Source organism: Entelurus aequoreus, linkage group LG02 (genome assembly GCF_033978785.1).
Source record: "Entelurus aequoreus isolate RoL-2023_Sb linkage group LG02, RoL_Eaeq_v1.1, whole genome shotgun sequence".
Lineage (NCBI taxonomy): Eukaryota > Metazoa > Chordata > Actinopteri > Syngnathiformes > Syngnathidae > Entelurus > Entelurus aequoreus.
Genome location: NC_084732.1, coordinates 56771749 through 56793437, shown reverse-complemented (window position 1 = coordinate 56793437; position 21689 = coordinate 56771749). Strand labels below are relative to the sequence as shown.

The window sequence follows — 21689 nt, the reverse complement described above, 5'->3', positions numbered from 1 at the left end:
GAGAATCAGGAAGTAGCAGCTCTTGCTCTTTCTCTTTGCAATTTGTCACAAACGTCTTCACTTCAACAAACGCAAACATATGATGGAGAAAAAGAATAATCCATTGTTCCCTTCAATTTCGGCAAAACAAGTATTGATATAATTGTAATATTAAGAACAATGTATAACTAATACTTTACATCAAGATACCAACCAGCTTTGGTGTATTGCAATGGCTCCTCTGCAGCTACTGTACATTGGACAAACTTTCATTATAGAAATGAATAGAAAGACTCCTCAACAAGCCACAAAGTCTAAACAAAGAGGTGTCATTTAGGTATAAACACATTCAATTGAAACAATTCGACCTACTTTGGGTGGGGGCACAGTCTTCAATACTTGGGTATTTTGTCATATACATTTGAAAATTAACACAAAGTCACAATTTTACACAGATGCTTTTCGAAGGAACATGCAAGCGAGTCCTGAGTGAGACAGACAGAGCAGAACATTTGGAAACAGGGATATCAGGATTTGGCGTGACAATAGCAGTAAAGCAGGGGTGTCCAAAGTGCGGCCCGGGGGCCATTTGCGGCCCGCAGCTAATTGTTTACCGGCCCGCCACACATTCTGCAAAAATTGCAAAATTGATAATATTGCAAAAATTTAAAACAACATTTAAAAAAAGTGGAATGAGGTGAAATCTAACAAGAAAAAGTTGCAATGTTGACACAAAGCTGCCATGCAGGCTGTTTTTATTCTTTTGTTTTTGTTTATTTTCCTTTTTTTTTGCCATTGCTAAAAAAAAAAAAAAAGACTAAAAATCTATGTTTTAATGAATTATTACTTAAAAAATATCACTTTAAAATGTTTTATGTGGAAAAAATATTGCATATATTGTGTGGTTGCCATAAAAAAACATCAAAGTTTTATTTGACAAAAGAGCATAATACAAACAAAATAATAGTTCAAACGTAAAATCGACAGATATATCTGAAGTTGATCTCGTAATTTAAGTGTTAAAAGTAAAAAAAATAATAATAAAAATGTATCACTTTATGTGTGGGGGACCTTTTGGATCCCAAATATATTTAGTAGGATTTTATTTAACATTTCACTGTGATTACTCAAAAATATTAAATAATTAAAATCAATGGCGTCCTGCATTATTGATCTTTTAGGGCTCTAATTACTAAATACTGCATATTTCAGTTTTACTTTATATCAACCTGAAGTTGATATAGAGATTTACTGTAAGCGTTAAATAAAAAATAATAATAATTTGACTTATTTTTTACATTTTAATGACTGAGACCCTTTATGGTCCCTGGGAGCCCTAAAGGTTAAAAAAAATCCATATATTTTGTTTTACGGCATGGTTAAATTTTTCCGTGTACGGCCCTCAGTGGAAAAAGTTTGGACACCCCTGCAGTAAAGGGAATGGGCATACCGTACATAAAATACCTGGAAATGGGTTAAAGCTGTACACAGTAGAGATTGTAGAAGTATTGTTGGCATGACAATGGGAGGAAATAACATCACACAATAAGACTCGGCATCAGTATTAAGATTATCATATCATTTCACTCTATATCAGATCAGACAAGGGGTGTGGGGTCACAGTCCTTTGGGTGCAAGCACATGTAGGAGTGCAAAGGAATGAAGAGGCTGACAAGTTGCCAAAGAGGGCACTGAGGGCAAACATGGTTGAGATGTAAGTTAGCATTAACAAGACAGAACAGAAAAGCACAATTAAGGGGAAAATGAATCAGATTTGGCAAATCATGTGGAACAAAGAATGCAGTGGAAGACATCTGTTCCAGATGCTGCAAAAGGTCAGAGTGTCAGAGATGGACGGAGTGAGCAGGAGAGAAAAGGTGGTGATGACGAGACTACGGACACTGTGCCTTGAACAAAAAAATATAAATTGCTGGGGAGGAATGATACTAGCTTGTGTGAGGAGTGTCAGCAAGATCAGTCAATAGAGAATGTTGAACTGAGGAAAGGAGATACCGTATGTTACACAAAAGGGGATAAAGATGAAGTTGACGGGAGTGTAACGAAAGAAAAAACACTAAAAAGACTGCTGCTCATAAAGGAAGTTATTCGACTTTTTAAATGAACACTAGGTTGTTTATGAAGGTATGAGCAAAGGAGGGTTAGAAATAATCTGACATGACGTGGATCTGACGACAGCTGTTAAAGCCGACAACGATAGCTACTTCTTTTGACACTAGTGCCATTAAGGAACTGAATTTCGGTACCCATCCCGAGTTGTGGTTTTGTATATTTTAAATCTCTGCTTTTTTTTTTCTATGGCTCTACTACTTTTCAAGCTTGCAAGTAAGAATATGCAATCATGTCATGCCTTGGCCCACCTCTTCTAATCATGCCAAATGTAGGGAACTGATTTTTTGCAGCGATAAGACCACTCACACAAGCTATATGTGCCGAACTTTCGTGTGTACTCACAGTAGGACGACTGTACCTAAGTGCACCTAATATATAAAGTACGATACTAGTGTGAACACTTTTAGAAAGAGACATAGCACCATAACTGCTGCTATCAAAGTTGTGAAGGACATTATTGAGTCATTGGAATGTAAAAAATAATGTGCAGCTCTATTTATTGATTTTTCAAAAGCGTTTCATATGGTCGACTGTGTCATTTTGGCAGACAGACTGCAATAGATTGACCTATTTTAGCATGCTGTAAAGTGATTTTCTAATTATCTGCCTGATACAACCTGATGCGTCCAGTTCGCTGGGTCCTCCTCGTCTTTCCTCCCTGTATTGAAGGGTGTACCTCAGGGTTCCATATTAGGTCTGTTGTTGTTTTCCATCTATGTAAATAATCTTTGTGATAATGTCTCAGATGCTGTGTTCCATTATTATGCAGATGATGCAGTCATATATTGTTCATCCCCTGCTGTAGTGCAAACCCTTGAGCTCTTGCAGTCTGCATTTGATAATGTTCAGTCCCAGCTGACTCGGCTTAGACTAGTCCCTAGTGCTAAATGCAAATACATCTAAGGCAGTGGTCTCAAACTCAATTTACCTGGGGGCCACTGAATGCAGAAACTGGGTGAGGCTGGGCCGCAAGAAAAGATTTCTTAAAAAAAAATCTAACATGCACTTTTTAATGAATTCACCTTCTTTGAATGGCTTTCCCGCCCTAGCAACCATCTCACTCACCATGTAGCTAGCTTTGACTGCTGCATCGCCGTGGAGTTTACCGTTAGGGTAGCACAATTAGCCCCGAATGGGCTAACATCACCACTAACGTGTTACACGTCTGATTCGCCCAGCGACTCCCTGTCGGAGTATCAGCGCTGGGGTCCAGTGCACCACTCTTTTGTATTGTCGCTCGCTCCTTCGGCGGAGTGCTTTGGAAGCTCGTCTTCCCCGCCCGAATTGTTTACAACAGGGGCGGGAGCGAGCAGGCGGGCGAGCGAGGGAGGCAGGGAGGGAGGGAGGAAGAGCGTGTGCAGGTGTTGTGGAAAAGCGGCAAAATGTTTCTCTGGTTGCATCATGCAAGTGACGTCAATGCATACTTGCCAACCTTGAGACCTCCGAATTCGGGAGATGGGTTGTGGGGGGCAACGGGGTGTTTTTTGTAGCCAGGAAGAGTTAGGGCTGCAAAGGATTCTGGGTATTTGTTCTGTTGTGTTTATGTTGTGTTTAGGTGTGGATGTTCTCCCGAAATGTGTTTGTCATTCTTGTTTGGTGTGGGTTCACAGTGTGGCGCATATTTTTAACAGTGTTAAAAAATAAATAAAATAAAATATGACCACCCTCAGTGTGACATGTATGGCTGTTCCTCAAGTATGTCTTGCAATAACTTGTGTGTGTCTGCAGAAGCCTTATACAACATGTGTCTGGGCCGGCACGCTGTTAGTATGGAGAAAAAGATGATGCGGTGACAGTTTCTAGAGGACACTAAAGGCATTGTCATCACAGCACGCCCTCGACATTGTCGAGAGCCGTCAAGCGCCATTCATTTAAAAACTCGTGGGCCACACTAACATAAACTTTCATATTAAGATGGGGGCCGCAAAATAATGTCTCGCGGGCCGCAATTGGCCCACGGGCCGCGTGTTTGAGACCGCTGATCTAAGGTGATGCTATTCTCAAATGGCAAACGACTGCCATTGAACATTCCAAAGATATCAACTGCTCATAGGATTAAACTTACAGCAAATGGTAACATATAAGAACTTGGGGATTGTTATTAATGAGAACTTGTCTTTTACATCTCACATTGAAAAACTTGTGTCAAAACTTAAAACTACTTTTTTTTTTCTTTAGAAACGAGTCCTGTTTTTCCCTACAAATTAGGAAATGCTGGATCCTGACCATTTTCATGCCTTTACTAGATTATGGAAACTTGATTTTTTTGATTTTTTGTGATATTTAAAAAAAATGGATACTGTACATTATTGTGCCTTACGTTTTATTACTGTTTGTGGCAAACTGTCTGTTTGCAGGTTTTCTCGATGGATGGTTTTTATATATACATCATTTCTTGGGCTGGTTCGCACGTATTTATGTTCTTTTATATGTAGAGATTCCAGTCGCTACAGTTTACAGTCGCAGGACATTCTTAGCATGTTGGTTCCTAGAGCCAACACAAATCTTGGGGAAAAAAACCTTAAGAGATACTGATCCCTGGTCTTGGAATGACTTACAAAAGGATCTGAAGTTACCTGAGCTGATCACTTTGGGGGAATTTCAGTCCATTTTAAAGGATCTAGAAACCATTTTTACGGACATTGTACTTGTATTTGAATTGTTTTTACGGCAACATTTTATATATATTTTTTACCTATCGCATAATTTTTATGTTAATTTTGTAAGTAATTTATATTTTTAACTGTGGCGTGTGACTGTTGCTGTTTTTGTTATTTGTGTTTCTGTATCTTTGTTTTGCTGCCCTTTTGGCCAGGTCACTCTTGAAAAATACATTTTATTCTCAATAATTTTATTTTAGCTGTTTAAATAAAGGATACTGATTGATTGATATAGGAAAATAAAACATTGTACTTTAATCAAGTGATTATTTGGCGTACCACTAGATGAAGCCCGCGTGCCACAACAGTTTGAGAATCACTGCTCTGATGCACTCAGTAGTGATGTGTGATACAATTGATTTTCTCTCGATCCGATACCGAGTAAAATGTAGGCTGGTATTAGCGGTGACGATCCGATACTTTGTGCAAATATACCCAATGTGTCTGCTAAAGTTTAAAAGGTTGCATATTTTAAATACTAATTTATCTCATAGCATAGAGAACACAATACAGTGGTATTTATTATTTTAAACTCTGAAGTATATTGACGTGGTAGCGTGATTAACAATTTGGCCAAGTTAATACAACAAAAAAAAACAGCAGACAAAATTATACAAAGTACACAAAAGCGATGTTTCAAACCAAAAAAAAGGAAATAAGTAAATAATAAAATAATTAAGATAAATGACTCAATGAGAACTACTATCAGAATAAAAATAAATTCACAATTCAGTTAGATGAACATGTTAACTTGAAAATACTGAACATGTAAACAACACTCATCAAAAGCATTCATCATTGACATATTGTCTCATTCACAACTTTAGTTACTTTTTTACACTCTTAATGTTACACATGATCTCAAATAACTAGTATCAAATGTATTGATATTTTGATTTCAGAATCGATATTAGAGCATAAAGATCTGGTATTAGCGGTATCAATATTTCAGTAATGATCCGCACATCACTAACACTCAGGCATGGTATATTTCTCCTCCTTTGGCACGATTAGAAGAGTTGGTCGAGTGCTAGCCACGATTCCATGAACATGCACGTACATGTACACAATGTAGTGGAGTCATAGAATGACTGTAATACGATTGCGCCTCGCAGATTATAAAGGATAACAACACAATTTATAATATAAAACATGCAAAATTTCAAAATAATCCAAATGTCAAAACCACAGCACGCTTGCTGACCCATAACTACATTCATGTGCATAGTAATAATAATAGTAATAATAATAAATAATAAAGATGTTTCATTTAGTCATGCGATCGCTCCTCTTAACAACCTTGCACACAATACATTTTAGAATGACACTAAATATGACTGCAAATAATCCACAAAGTTGCAATAAAACAGTAGAACAGAAGTGGTGGTACAAGTGAACGTAGGCCAGCAGGGTTCCAGGATAGTGAGAGGATATCAAACCCAAGTCTGTCTCAAAGTTTAAACATGTGAGTGAGACCATAAATCAGTCTAAACACCGCCCTTGCACTGTGACTTTGTTCTTTTTCTTCATGCATGTGCGTATCCTGAAGGGTTCGAACTAAGAAGAGGCCAGGTCACAATGATCAAACACAAGCACACTCCCATCTACCTTACTGTGATATACAGCAGCATTTATTGGTCCCCGGTCTGACCATGCTAGACTAATGTCCACAAAGGGAATTGTTAATTATGAGTTGAAAATATTCATAGCTAATCCCAGACCAAGCCATCAATTCATTGTGCCTACATTTAACCAACCACGGAAGACACTACGCAATTTAAAACCAATCAGAAACAACGTAAGGCGGGTCTTGCCGTCTCTTTTTTCACACACCTCAGCTGTACGTTGTTTCTGATTGGTTTAAATTGTGTGGTGTCTTCCCTGGCTGGTTAAATGTAGGCACACCTCAGATACGCACACTTGATTGATTGATTGAGACTTGTATTAGTAGATTGCACAGTACAGTGCATATTCCGTACTATTGACCACTAAATAGTAACACCCGAATAAGTTTTTCAACTTGTTTAAGTCGGGGTCCACGTTAATCAATTCATCGTAAACGCAGATTGTATTACATGCTCGCACTTCTCACGCTCACGAATCTGAATGCGCTCGCTCAAATCGTACACGGCAGAAGTGTCGTAAAAGTCACGTGTAAGTAACTATCGAGGGTTCTTTCTGATTATGGACAGACAGACAACTTAAAACTTTCGTCACTTCCTGTCAATGAGAAAGGACGCAAAGAAAAAGGCTCTGCTTCTGCTACCGGAGTTTTTGTTAAATCTGAAGATTTTGACCACTGATTTGCGATCACAGCCACAGGAGAGTCACCTGGCATCTTCGATCTGATTTTGGCCAGTTGAGAGGCACTGATACGTTGAAATAAGGCGAGTTGGAAGAGCCGTTAGCCTCAAGCCAACGGCGCCTTGCCGCAGTTCAAAGCAGTTGCTTAGCAACCAAAAGCTATGGCGAGTTTACAGCTGTTTTAAAGTGATTCCGACGTCGCAGAGTGATATAAGTTGACAGGCTGACACCTCAAATTGATCTCTGAACGGCGCAAGGTACGAAACTGTTGAAAAAACAAGTTAAAAGTGCCGCAAGTTGCTAAAGAAGTAACTGCAGTTAAGACACAAGAGGCACTGACGTCAGCGACTGCTGCGATGCGAAAAGCTAAAGGAAAGATTGATATCTCGAAACGTTCGGTGCCAGCTGACACAGAACACTAATGGGAACAACATTTGAGGCTGGATACAGGACATGAGGGGAATCAAGAAGGGATGCTACAAAACCTATTACATGAATTTAACGAAATGAAAGAAGAATTGAAAGAATGGAGAGAAGAAATGAAAGAAGAAATTAATGAAATGAAAGAAGAAATGAAAGAAATGAAAAAAGAGCTGAGAAAAGCTACAACAGAACACAAACAAGATGTGAAAAGTTTGCAGCAAAATATAGAAAGTCGGAAAACTCAGAACAACTCCAGAAATAATGAAGCCACTGAAATGAGCAAACAAATGAAGATCCTTCAAGAAGACAACAACATGCTGAGGAATATCATAGATGAAATGGATCAGGACAAACGAATGAATGATATCATCGTGACAGGGAACCAAATTAAACCAAGATCCTTTGCGAAGGCTGTGAATAATGAAGGTGAACCAGATTAAATGGATATGGTCTCAGCAGAACAGCAAGTGGTCAACTTTCTGCAATCAAAGGAAATTGAAATTGACATTAATACCATCGAAACATCGAAACTGAACGGAAGAAACAACAACGCCACTCCAGTCGTGCTTGTGAAACTCGTAAGCAGAAAATCTAAAATGGCATTGCTGAGACAGGGAAAGAAGCTGAAGGGAACAAATTTGTACATGAATGAGCATCTCACAAAATGTAATGCTGGAATCGCCAAGAAAGCACGCGACTTGAGAAAGCAGGAAAAAATCCAGGGAACTTGGAGCGCCAACTGTAAAATCTACATTAAGCTGATTGGATGTCCAGAAGCAAGAGTACTTGCTGTCCATGACATCAAGCACCTGGACAATTTTTAAAGTTTACACAGTTTCCACAACAACGATGATGATGGACTCTGACAGAAAACAAGCATCTAAATTCAGCATCGACACTACTATGTTCCAAGAGACGACTAAACAAGGGGACCTACATTCAGGATTGCATCCACCTACACTTATAGAGATTATTGAAACAACATCAAAGATTGTTGAACAAGAAAATATGGAACTAAAAAATTTCTGCATCAAAGATCACAAAAACCAGGATTTGGAAAATGATATAGATCCAGATACACATTTTTTCTCCTACATCAGTAATAATTGTTTTTATTATACAGATGATCAATATAATAGCAACATGATATGTGATAACAAATGGTCAATTATTCATTTCAATAGCAGAAGCTTGTATGCAAACTACAACAACATTAAGAACTTTTTGGAACACATCAACGAACCCTTCAAAGTGATCGCTGTCACAGAAACATGGATTGATGATAAACAAGGAATAGATTTTGATCTGGAAGGATATGAACTAAACTACATCAATAGAACCAACAAAAATGGAGGAGGAGTAGCTGTGTACGTGATGAAGAACCTGAACTACAAAGTGGTAAAAAACATGTCATTTGCTATAGATAATATCTTAGAATGTATAACCATTGAAATATGTCTGGAAAAAAGCAAAAACATTTTCATCAGTTGTATATATAGATCACCTAAGTCAAGTATAGAAACATTTGAAGAATGGATCAGCGGCGTCACTAGCTTTTAAGGACAGGGGGGGCTTAGCCCCCAGGAGATGGACAGGATGCGAGCGAACGTAGCACACGAGCACAAAACTTCACAAACGGCTAACAAAGACGTAGAAATTAATCATTGTTATTATTATTTCAGTGGGTTTATTTTCAATCTGTGTTCAGTACAACAACAAACATGGGTTTGCACAGTGACATTTTGTTTACAGCATCAACAAGAAACTATTACTTGCATGATTCTTCAAGATACACTGAAACACAATGAAAGTCATGGCATTAGCGTCTATGTTATTCATTCACAACATAGAGGCTAATGCCACCACTTTCACTCACAATACAATAATTGTTTGTTCCCAAATATTTTGAAGTTGCACAGATTAAATTTTGGGCACATATGTGACTAAAATGGTTGTAAATTCAAGCCCTGGAAATATTATTTAGTTACTTGAATTAAAGTAATATCTGGATCGGGATAATTTGGCTTGTATATAATATATTTATATATACAAACCCTGTTTCCATATGAGTTGGGAAATTGTGTTAGATGTAAATATAAACGGAATACAATGTTTTGCAAATCCTTTTCAACCCATATTCAATTGAATGCACTACAGACAACATATTTGATGTTTAAACTGATAAACATTTTTTTTTTGTTGCAAATAATCAATAACTTTAGAATTTGATGCCAGCAACACGTGACAAAGAAGTTGGGAAAGGTGGCAATAAATACTGATAAAGTTGAGGAATGCTCATCAAACACGTATTTGGAACATCCCACAGGTGAACAGGCAAATTGGGAACAGGTGGGTGCCATGATTGGGTATAAAAGTAGATTCCATGAAATTCTCAGTCATTCACAAACAAGGATGGGGCGAGGGTCACCACTTTGTCAACAAATGCGTGAGCAAATTGTTGAACAGTTTAAGAAAAACCTTTCTCAACCAGCTATTGCAAGGAATTTAGGGATTTCACCATCTACAGTCCGTAATATCATCAAAGGGTTCAGAGAATCTGGAGAAATCACTGCACGTAAGCAGCTAAGCCCGTGACCTTCAATCCCTCAGGCTGTACTGCATCGACAAGCAACATCAGTGTGTAAAGGATATCACCACATGGGCTCAGGAACACTTCAGAAACCCACTGTCAGTAACTACAGTTGGTCGCTACATCTGTGAGTGCAAGTTAAAACTCTCCTATGCAAGGCGAAAACCATTTATCAACAACACCCAGAAACGCCGTCAGCTCCACTGGGCCTGAGCTCATCTAAGATGGACTGACACAAAGTGGAAAAGTGTTCTGTGGTCTGACGTGTCCACATTTCAAATTGTTTTTGGAAACTGTGGACGTCGTGTCCTCCGGACCAAAGAGGAAAAGAACCATCCGGATTGTTATAGGCGCCATTAATGCTGAAAGTTACATACAGGTTTTGGAGCAACATATGTTGCCATCCAAGCAACGTTACCATGGACGCCCCTGCTTATTTCAGCAAGACAATGCCAAGCCACGTGTTACATCAACGTGGCTTCATAGTAAAAGAGTGCGGGTACTAGACTGGCCTGCCTGTAGTCCAGACCTGTCTCCCATTGAAAATGTGTGGGGCATTATGAAGCCTAAAATACCACAACGGAGACCCCCGGACTGTTGAACAACTTAAGCTGTACATCAAGCAAGAATGGGAAAGAATTCCACCTGAGAAGCTTCAAAAATGTGTCTCCTCAGTTCCCAAACGTTTACTGAGTGTTGTTAAAGATTAAGATTAAAGTACCAATGATTGTCACACACACACTAGATGTGGTGAAATTTGTCCTCTGCATTTGTCCCATCCCCTTGGGGAGCAGTGGGCAGCAGCGGCGCCGCGCCCGGGAATCATTTTGGTGATTTAACCCCCAACTCCAACCCTTTGTTGCAAAAGGAAAGGCCATGTAACACAGTGGTGAACATGCCCTTTCCCAACTACTTTGGCACGTGTTGCAGCCATGAAATTCTAAGTTAATTCATCCATCCATTTTCTACCGCTTATTCCCAATGGGGTCGCGGGGGGCGCTGGAGCCTATCTCAGCTGCATCTGGGCGGAAGGCGGGGTACACCCTGGACAAGTCGCCACCTCATCGCAGGGCTTCTAAGTTAATTATTATTTGAAAAAAAATAAAAAATAAAGTTTTTTGAGTTTGAACATCAAATATGTTGTCTTTGTAGTGCATTCAATTGAATATGGGTTGAAAAGGATTTGCAAATCATTGTATTCCGTTTATATTTACATCTAACACAATTTCCCAACTCATATGGTAATGGGATTTGTATATATTATGGCAAGCCGTTAAAGAAATTTAATATATATGGAAGTTTGAATAGAAATGAGAAACTTTTATATGTACTGTAAATAAGAAAGACTTAGCTGATCTGAAAAAGAGCCAAAGCTGTCAAAGAGTTGAGGGACCAGCTTCAAAGTGCAATGCTGAAACAAATAATGCAAAAAATAAAATGTAACTTCCAGGGCTTGAGATTAACGTAGTCCCGTCGTCCCGGGGACGGTAAAAAAAATGCACGGGACGAAATTAAATGCTCTCCGGGACGATGGCTTTTAACCATTTTTTTTCTTTTTCTTTTTATGTATTTATTCATTTTACATTTTATATTAAATGTATTGGTTTTTCTACCCTCTGAAAATTCTATGAAATGTTTAACAAGCCATCCTATAATAATACAACAGCTATTAATGTAACAATACAATAAAACAAATATATTTAATGATGTTGTTTTCATTATTTTAACAATAGGCTAATGCATATTACTTTATATAGATTCTACAAGAAACACAAAACTTAAAAACTAAATTATTCACAATTGCAGACACAAGGTTCTTGTTCTGCAGTGCTGTGTGTTAATGTGTTTCGTACACCTGCAGGACCGCAAGGAAGGTCGCAGAGAAAATGCGGACTGGATTTTGAGTGATGTGGGAATTTTCTATATGAACAAGTGGAATGGATTGGATACCGGCGCACTAAAGGGGCTCTCTACCTTACGCTATGAAGTGAGGGGAAACTGAGTGAATAATGACAGGTTATATGATTATTTATTTAAACTCATATTCGGGCCACTTTATAATGAATATGTCGGTAAAAAAAAATTTTTTTAACACCAAATTATTTAGGGGGGCTTAAGAACATTTTAGGGGGGCTTGAGCCCCCCTAAAATAGGCCTAACAACGCCAATGGAATGGATCAAGGTTACTTACATGGACAATGGTCAAAGAATAATTTTCTTATGTGGTGACTTTAATATTGACTTATTGAACCCTAACAAGCAAAAGTCTATTGATGACTTCATTGATACAATGTACAGCATCAGTTTATATCCTAAAATCACAAAGCCAAGCAGAATCACAGGACACTGTGCCACGCTTATTGATAATATGTTTACCAATGATTTTGATAATAACACTACAAGTAGTCTACTTATAACCGATGTTAGTGATCATCTGCCAGTTTTGACAATATATGATGGAAACTACAAGAAGAACATGGAAGACAAAAGCACATTTCGAAGACTATGTACAGAGAAGAGGATGACTGCTTTCAAAATCGAGTTACAAAAGCAAGATTGGGACAATGTGTACAATGAAAAAGAGGTTATTGAAACATATGAACATTTCTTAAACAAGTTCATAATACTTTATGACAAACATTGTCCGTGGAAACAACTCAGTAATAAGCAGAGAAAGAATAATCAACCATGAATGACAAAAGGATTAAAAAATGCTTGTAAGAAGAAGAATACACTATATAGAAAATTTATAGCACAAAGAACTACAGAGGCAGAAATTAAGTACAAAACGTATAAAAACAAGTTAACAGACATACTACGATCATGTAAAAAAGAATATTACAGTGAATTATTGGAAAGGAACAAAAATAATATGAGAGCAACATGGGGCATCCTCAATAGCATTATTAAAAATGGCACTAAGAGGGACTACCCCCAATAGTTCTTAGACGGAAATAAAAAAAAATGACAACCTAAAGGAAGTGGTTGAAAGCTTCAATAATTATTTTGTAAACATTGGACCAAAATTGGAAGAAAGGATACCAGACCCAGTTTCAATTGAGAACTATAATGATACCATAGAGCGAATTCCCAACTCCATGTTCCTCAGTAATGTGACACAGGAGGAAATAGTTACAATCGTGAAAAAATTTAAATCTAAGACTTCAACTGATTCTAACGGAATTGATATGGAAACGATAAAAAAGGTTATTGAAGAGATCTCAGGACCATTAATGTATATTAGTAACCTATCATTTCACACAGGTACATTTCCAAACAAAATGAAAATTGCTAAAGTTGCACCAATTTATAAGACTGGATACAAACATCAATTTACAAATTATAGACCTGTTTCTTTACTTCCACAATTTTCTAAAATCATTGAAAAACTGTTAAATAACAGATTAGAGAGTTTCATAAATAAAAATAGAATAATCGAAGAGAACCAATATGGATACAGAACTAATGTTTCAACTTCAATGACTTTAATTGAAATTACAGAAGAAATTACCAATGCAATAGATAGTAAAAAATGTGCGGCAGCAGTTTTTATGGATCTAACTAAAGCATTTGACGCTATTAATCACAATATTTTAATCAAAATACTAGAACGATATGGCATCAGAGGGTTAGTCTTAAACTGGATGAGTAGTTATCTAACAAACAGGAAACAATACGTGAAGCTAGGCGAACACACATCTACAACGCTAAATATATCCTGTGGTGTACCTCAGGGATCAATACTAGGACCTAAATTATTCAATCTCTATATAAATTACATTTGTATAGTTACAAAGATTTAAAGTTAGTATTATTTGCGGATGATACAACAGCGTTTTGTTCAGGAGAGAACACACAGGAGATAATACAAATAATAACAGAAGAAATGAACAAATTAAAAAGATGGTTTGACAAAAATAGATTATAGTTGAATCTCAGTAAAACTAAGATAATGCTATTTGGTAACAGTAGAAGAGAAAGTCAAACACAAATACAAATAGATGGAGTAGAAATTGAAAGAGTAAATGAAACTAAATTTCTAGGTATAATGATTGATGATAAATTGAACTGGAAATCTCATGTAAAAAATATACAACATAAAGTAGCGAGAAACACATCAATATTGAATAAAGCAAAACATGTTCTAGACCAAAAATCACTTCATATTCTCTACTGCTCGCTAGTGTTACCATATCTGAGTTACTGTGTAGAAATATGGGGAAATAACTACAAAAGTACACTTCTTTCACTAACGGTGTTACAAAAAAGATCAGTTAGAATAATACATAATGTTGGATATAGAGAACATACAAACCCTTTATTTATTGAATCAAAAATACTGAAAGTCCACAACATAGTGAATTTGAAAACATCTAAAATTATGCACAAAGCAAACTATAACCTGCTACCCAAGGATATACAACAATTCTTCTCAAAAAAAGAGGAGAAATATAATCTTAGAGAAAAACGTAATTTAAAACATTTGTATGCACGTACAACACTTAAGACCTTCAGTATATCAGTATGTGGAATTAAATGATGGAATGGATTAAGCAAAGCAATCAAACAATGTACTAATATGATCCACTTCAAGAAACTTTTCAAACTTAAAGTGTTTACAAAGTACAAAGAAGAAGAACCATGAAAAACATTCTCAATTTATTTCATCCATCCATTCATTCATTCTTAAAGTAATCTTACTTATCTCATCATATAAAATATGACTTACTTCACCAATTATTATTATTAAATTATTACTATTATTTATTTCTTTATTTTTATGGTGATTACTTATGGAGTTTATTGTGAATAAATTGTGAACAGGAAGTGAACAAAAAGTTTTAGCAACTGTTATGTAAAGAAAAGGGGTAGGATTAAATAAGGTCTGCTTCTTCCTACTCCTTTTCGAACATGTTGAAAAGAGAAACTGGAAATTGTGATGTATCATGTTGTATGATTGCATGTTCAAAATAAACTCAAACTCAACTCAACTCAACGTACGCAGATTTAAAACACACGCACAAGGATCTGATTAGACACACTCCGATTGATATACAGACACACACATTAGTGCAGACGCACGTAAATTGGATTACATGCGCACAAATTTGGATAGACATTTGCAAAAAAAATTGTAAGTAATTTAAACGCTACATTTGTCAATATAAACAAGTATCTAATAATTATAATAGCATATTACCTACATATATAAAGTCTACAAGGCAGAGGCTTAATAAAAAGTATCCACTAACAAATGTGTTTGCATTAGGGATGACCGATAATATCGGACTGCCGATATTATCGGCCGATAAATGCTTAAAAATGTAATATCCGAAATTATCGGTATCGGTTTCAAAATTATCGGTATCGGTTTCAAAAAGTAAAATGTATGACTTTTTAAAACGCCGCTGTCTACACGTACGTAGGAAGAAGTACAGAGCGCCAATAAACCTTGAAGGCACTGCCTTTGCGTGCCGGCCCAGTCGCATAATATCTAGGGCTTTTCACACACACAAGTGAATGCAAGGCATACTTGATCAACAGCCATACAGCTCACACTGAGGGTGACCGTATAAACAACTTTAACACTGTTACAAATATGCGCCACCCTGTGAACCCACACCAAACAAGAATGACAAACACATTTCGGGAGAACATGCGCACCGTAACACAACATAAACACAACAGAACAAATACCCAGAACCCCTTGCAGCACTAACTCTTCCAGGACGCTACAATATACACCCCGTAAAATATGCTTTAAAAAAATGTGAAAGAGCCAAACCCGCAAACTTGGAAGCATGATGGGTGAGGGACGACAGTAAATGGACTAGAACGGTTGGTTCAATCTCACTTCTTGACTGTTGGATTTTGAGAGATGAAATATAGCCAGAGACAAAATCTGTGTAATGACTTTATTTGAAACGTCCTTGAATAAAACTACTTATCCATCCATTTTCTATCGCTTGTCGTTTTCAAGGTTGCAGTGGGGCTGGAGCCTATTTCAGCGGCACACGGAAGGAAGGCGGGGTACACCCTGGACAAGTTGCCACAAGGGCCAACACAAATAGACAGACTACATTCCCACTCACAGTCACACACTATATATTGTTAAACTGTTGGTACATTTTCTATATGTTTATTATACCTTAAAGTATTGTTTGTTTATAGTCACATTGTTTTTCTCGCATGTTTGTTGAAAACACGCAAGACGCTCAACTGGAGAACATACAATCTGCCAAAATAAATAGGATTCCTTCCTGGTGGGTGATATTGATCGTCGATATGAGTCTGATACTTAATAAATGAAACGACATGATCATTAGATAATTGTGTCACTAGTGCAAAAAAACAACAATGAAAGACAAATATAAAAATAAATATGTGAAGATTAATTTTAACAAAGTCTGTGGTGTGTGAAACCTTACATCTATTTGTGACCACATTTGTCCTGGTCCAGATTAAAAAACTAGCATACCTAAACCTCTTAAATCTGGACTAGGTGATCCCACAGACCGTGAAGGTTCTACAAACATAGTTTGTTTATTCTGAAACACTTTTTTATATGTGAAAATGACCAAAATAAGACATTTCCACTTTTGTTGAACATCTTTATTTTACATTTATAGGATTAAGCCTCATCTTTTAATTTAATTTCTGATAAACATATGTATCGCTTCATTCTCATTACAAGACAGTATTGACGCTAATATAAAAAGATATGATAATATTCCATAAATTGAACATGAAGACAAAAAGTCCAAAAATGTACATTGACAGTATAATGAAATTTAATCTTGCCTCACCTTTGCTGTTTTCTCTCTATAATTTGTTTTATATACCGGTATGAATGATGTTTATTGTTTTAGCTTTATTACATAAATGCTTAATCAATATTATAATATTGTCAATATTTTTTTTACACGTAAAAATGTCAGTGTTCTGTACATCTTCTACACAAAAGATTATTGTTTTTCTGCTTTACTTGATTAACAGCAAGCTTTGTAAATGTGGTAATCATATGTTGCTTTTAGCATTTTTTGACTTTTTACACTGACAGAATGTTTATAAAGGAGATGGAAGTGTAAATTCTAAATGGATATTTGGAAAAAATAGAGTTTGGAGCACAGCTGTGACTGAGAGCCAAAGCAGAAGTAAATGTTTGTGACAGTAAAACAGAATGAGGAATACATACATTTAGAAGAAGAGGTAGAAAAGACAGACTCACCTTTGTGTGTAAGAAGTTAAGTCCCACATTGTGGTTATTCCAAAGTTGTCAAAGGTCAAACACTCTTCATAAAGGGCTTCTACTGCCTGAAAGACAGAAAAATCTACTTTGTCTTCCACTGGTAAGATGTGGGTTTTGTGTTGTCAGGTTGTTCCAAATGCAGGATGAAGCACGTCTTTGCTTTCATGTTTCAATCCATGACTGCAGATGATTCCTCTTAGATATTTCTGAAACATGAGCAGTGTGCAGCATAAACTCTAAACTAGCCCTCTCATACAGTATAAACATCAACCAATAGCAGACCGCCTGCTAGTTCTTCCTGCACACCTTCTCTCTTACACGCACACAACCACTCACACATGCACAAGTCTACTGACTTATCTGCATTTACTTGCACTCACTCTAATTATATATTCATTGAATGCAATGATTTAGTCATACTTTTATTGCAAAGTAAACATTTTGAGTATGATTGTGCATGTTAGAATTGTCAAAATTTCAGTTTTATTGAATGATACAATAATCCACAGGCAAAAGACAAATCTGTAACAGCCAATAGTAACGAATAACAATAACCAAACGCCACAAATTGAATTGTTAAGCAAAACAATGCAACTCGAGAAATCTAATGAACAATGAACAATAATACTTGATGGTCATTAGGGATAGGTCTTATATAGGTAAGAGTGTTGTCCCGATACCAATATTTTGGTACCGGTAACAAAATTATTTCAATACTTTTTGGTACTTTTCTGAATAATGGGGACCACAAAAATTGCATTATTGGCTTTATTTTAACAAAAAATCTTACGGTACATAAAACATATGTTTCTTATTGCAATTTACGTGCGTCTGCACTAATGTGTGTGTCTGTATATCAATCGGAGTGTGTCTAATCAGATCCTTGTACGTGTGTTTTAAATCTGCGTACGTTGAGTTGAGTTGAGTTTGAGTTTATTTTGAACATGCAAGCATACAACATGATACATCACAATTTCCAGTTTCTCTTTTCAACATGTTCGAAAAGGAGTAGGAAGAAGCAGAGCTTATTTAATCCTACCCCTTTTCTTTTACATTTTGTCCTTAAATAAAATAGTGAACATACAAGACAACTTGTCTTTTATTAGTAAGTAAACAAACAAAGGTTCATAATTAGCCTGCTGACATATGCAGTAACATATGGTGTCATTTTCCATTCATTTTTTTTGTCAAAATTATTAAGGACAAGTGGTAGAAAATGAATTATTATTCTACTTGTTCATTTACTGTTAATATCTGCTTACTTTCTCTGTTAACATGTTCTCTCTACACTTCTGTTAAAATGTAATAATCCCTTATTCTTCTCTTGTTTGATACTTTACATTAGTTTTGGATGATACCACAAATTTGGGTATCAATCCGATACCAAGTAGTTACAGGATCATACATTGGTCATATTCAAAGTCCTCATGTGTCCAGGGACATATTTCCTGAGTTTATAAACATAATATACATTTAAATAAACTGAAGAAGATGTTGTGATGCCAAAAAATATCGACGTAATCAAAGTAGTATCGACTACTTACGCTACTGTACTTGGTATCATTACAGTGGATGTCAGGTGTAGATCCACCAATGGCGTTTGTATACATTGTGATGCTGGTGAGCTACAGTGTGTAGTGAAGCATGTTTAGCTATTCCTTGTCCTGCAGGGCTGATACTTGTAAGAAACTTACTTTATTTGTCGGCCATGGAGACGAGGATTAGTGATTTAGAAGTAGCTAAAACACTGCCGACTAGGGATGGACTTTAGTCGCTAGCTAGCTAGCCATGTCTTAAAGCACCTCTTCCTGAGGGCGTTTCAGTGATATAACTGCACCTTTATCGTTAGTTTTAAAGCCAAAATGCGTCCGTTCTCCCTTTTCTGTCAACACACTGTGTCTGTTTGTAAGTACTCCGTGATTGTGCGCTGCCGAACATGCTCCTCTGCTCGTAAACCAGCAATGACACGACGTGACGACGACGTAGGTGTGGGGGGGACCGGTACTTTTCAGAGGCAGTATAATACCGAATATGATTCATTAGTATCGCGGTACTACACTAATACCGGTATACCGTACAACCCTAATAGGAACTGACCAAATTCCATCAGTAGTACAGGGTACCGATCCACATAAAATCAAAAAGTATCATATTTTGCTACCTTTGTTGCACTTGACGTCACAGCCGATTGCAGACTCTGAACCGGCTCAACAATCCCCCAGAGCAGACTCAGCAGGAATGCCTTTCGATAATGTTGCAATTCTCCATGCCAACAAAACAAGCATGCCCGATAGAAAACACTCAAAAGTAAGGCTGCACTTTTCAAAATGTGCTAGCTGGACGCTAATTTACATTGGATAAGCCTTTAACATTCTACTGATTAGCATTGGTGATTTCACATGGCGATTTGAACATCTCCAAATTTGGCAATCAGAATTTCAACTACGACACATAAACAGCTGGTGTGTAATAAGTAGAATACCTACAGCAGGGTCGCCAACCCGTTTATCGCTATGAACCAGTCTATCTTTGGGACCTTACTGGTATCAATCAATCAATCAAAGTTTATTTATATAGCCCTAAGTCACGAGTGTCTCAAAGGGCTGCACAAGCCACAACGACAGCGGGGAAACAATGGTACATCTTGGATTATTTGGAAAAATAAATACATTATGACGTCCGTTCCTTCCCCTCCCGGAGAGTGACCCTCAGACCTGTCAACAAGCACGCATTAACCCCTGAACACGCTTATTTTTAAAATACATTTGCACTGGCCGAAGGAAATGTTGCTATGATTTGCCTGAATGGTGGTCAATAACAGCTGTCTTAGCAAACAAAATAATTAAAAAACAGATGCAATCTCCGTGCTAATGTTTAACAGGTGAGTGATACCACAAATCACTATAAGCACCGCTTTTGAGACTTGGGGCCTGATTTACTACAGGTTTGCGTATACTAAAACACATGCAAACATAACAGCCCACACAAAGCTGATCTACTTAAACGTGTGAGAAGTGGATTGCATTTCTTAAGTGAGCAGAATAAAGTGTGCCATCTATTTTGCGTCTGTCTTCATTAATCATACTTGCCAACCCTCCCGAATTTTCCGGGTGACTCCCGAAATTCAGCGCCTCTCCCGAAAACCTCCCGGGACAAATATTCTCCCGAAAATCTCCCGATTTTCAGCCAGAGCTGGAGGCCACACCCCCTCCAGCTCCATGCGGACCTGAGTGAGGACAGCCTTTTTTCACATCCGCTTTCCCACAATATAAACAGCGTGCCTGCCCAATCATGTTATTCCATACGAGGCGTCCGGCATACCGCATGGTGCAGATGGAGAAGATCTTCTCGGCGTCCGTGTTGGCGCACACGTTGCCAAAGCCGACGCTGGTCAGGCTGCTGAGGGTGAAGTAGAGGGCGGCAATGTACGAGCTGAGCACCGACGGGCCGCCGACCGTGTTGTTGACGTAGGGCATCTCCAGGCGTTTGCCCAGCTCATGGAGCCATCCTCTGGGAAGAGACGGGAGGACAACAGGGTGACAAGAACTAAATCATCCAGACTAGAGATAAATTGTATTATAATGTTTATCTTACCTAAAAATAAATATATTTATTAATAAAAAAAATTTAAAAATAAATAAATTTTTACTATATTTTGCTAAAAACATCAAAATTAATTGTATTTGTATTCGTATTTTTTCTGACTCCTTATTACATCCAGCCATAGAATTATACATTAAAATAAACATATTTGGAATAATTAATTTTAATTGATCATAATAATTCATTTAAAATGACCATATTTAATTATTAAAATAATTGCTTGTTTATCAACAACTTTAGAACTTTATTCATTACATTTTGGGCAGCACGGTGGCAGAGGGGTTAGTGCGTCTGCCTCACAATACGAAGGTCCTGAGTAGTCGTGAGATCAATCCCGGCCTCGGGATCTTTCTGTGTGGAGTTTGCATGTTCTCCCCGTGACTGCGTGGGTTCCCTCCGGGTACTCCGGCTTCCTCCCACCTCCAAAGACATGCACCTGGGGATAGGTTGATTGGCAACACTAAATTGGCCCTAGTGTGTGAATGTGAGTGTGAATGTTGTCTGTCTATCTGTGCTGGCCCTGCGATGAGGTGGCGACTTGTCCAGGGTGTACCCCGCCTTCCGCCCGATTGTAGCTGAGATAGGCTCCAGCGCCCCCCGCGACCCCGAAGGGATTAAGCGGTAGAAAATGGATGGATGGATGGATGGACATTTTGAAGCTCTCAGAAGCCAAGTTATGTTATATTCCTTAAGATTTATTTATGCAAGTTTGAAGTATCAATTATCTAAACACAGTTTTGTTTGCATATTT

At 37.4% G+C, this 21689-nt stretch overlaps 2 protein-coding genes across 3 annotated transcripts in view; one reads left to right on the top strand and one right to left on the bottom strand.

Annotated features, from left to right (window-relative positions):
* The window catches only part of large2 (LARGE xylosyl- and glucuronyltransferase 2), a 161682-nt gene extending 144135 nt beyond the window's left edge, over nucleotides 1-17547 (bottom strand). For both annotated transcript variants that reach the window (XM_062029639.1, XM_062029689.1), the window contains exon 1: nucleotides 17315-17547. The gene's annotated coding sequence lies outside the window, so the exon portion shown is untranslated. The remainder of the gene's footprint in view (nucleotides 1-17314) is intronic.
* LOC133636079 (uncharacterized) overlaps nucleotides 1-21689 on the top strand; it is a 56081-nt gene that overhangs the window by 24124 nt on the left and 10268 nt on the right. The gene's annotated exons all lie outside the window — the stretch shown is intronic.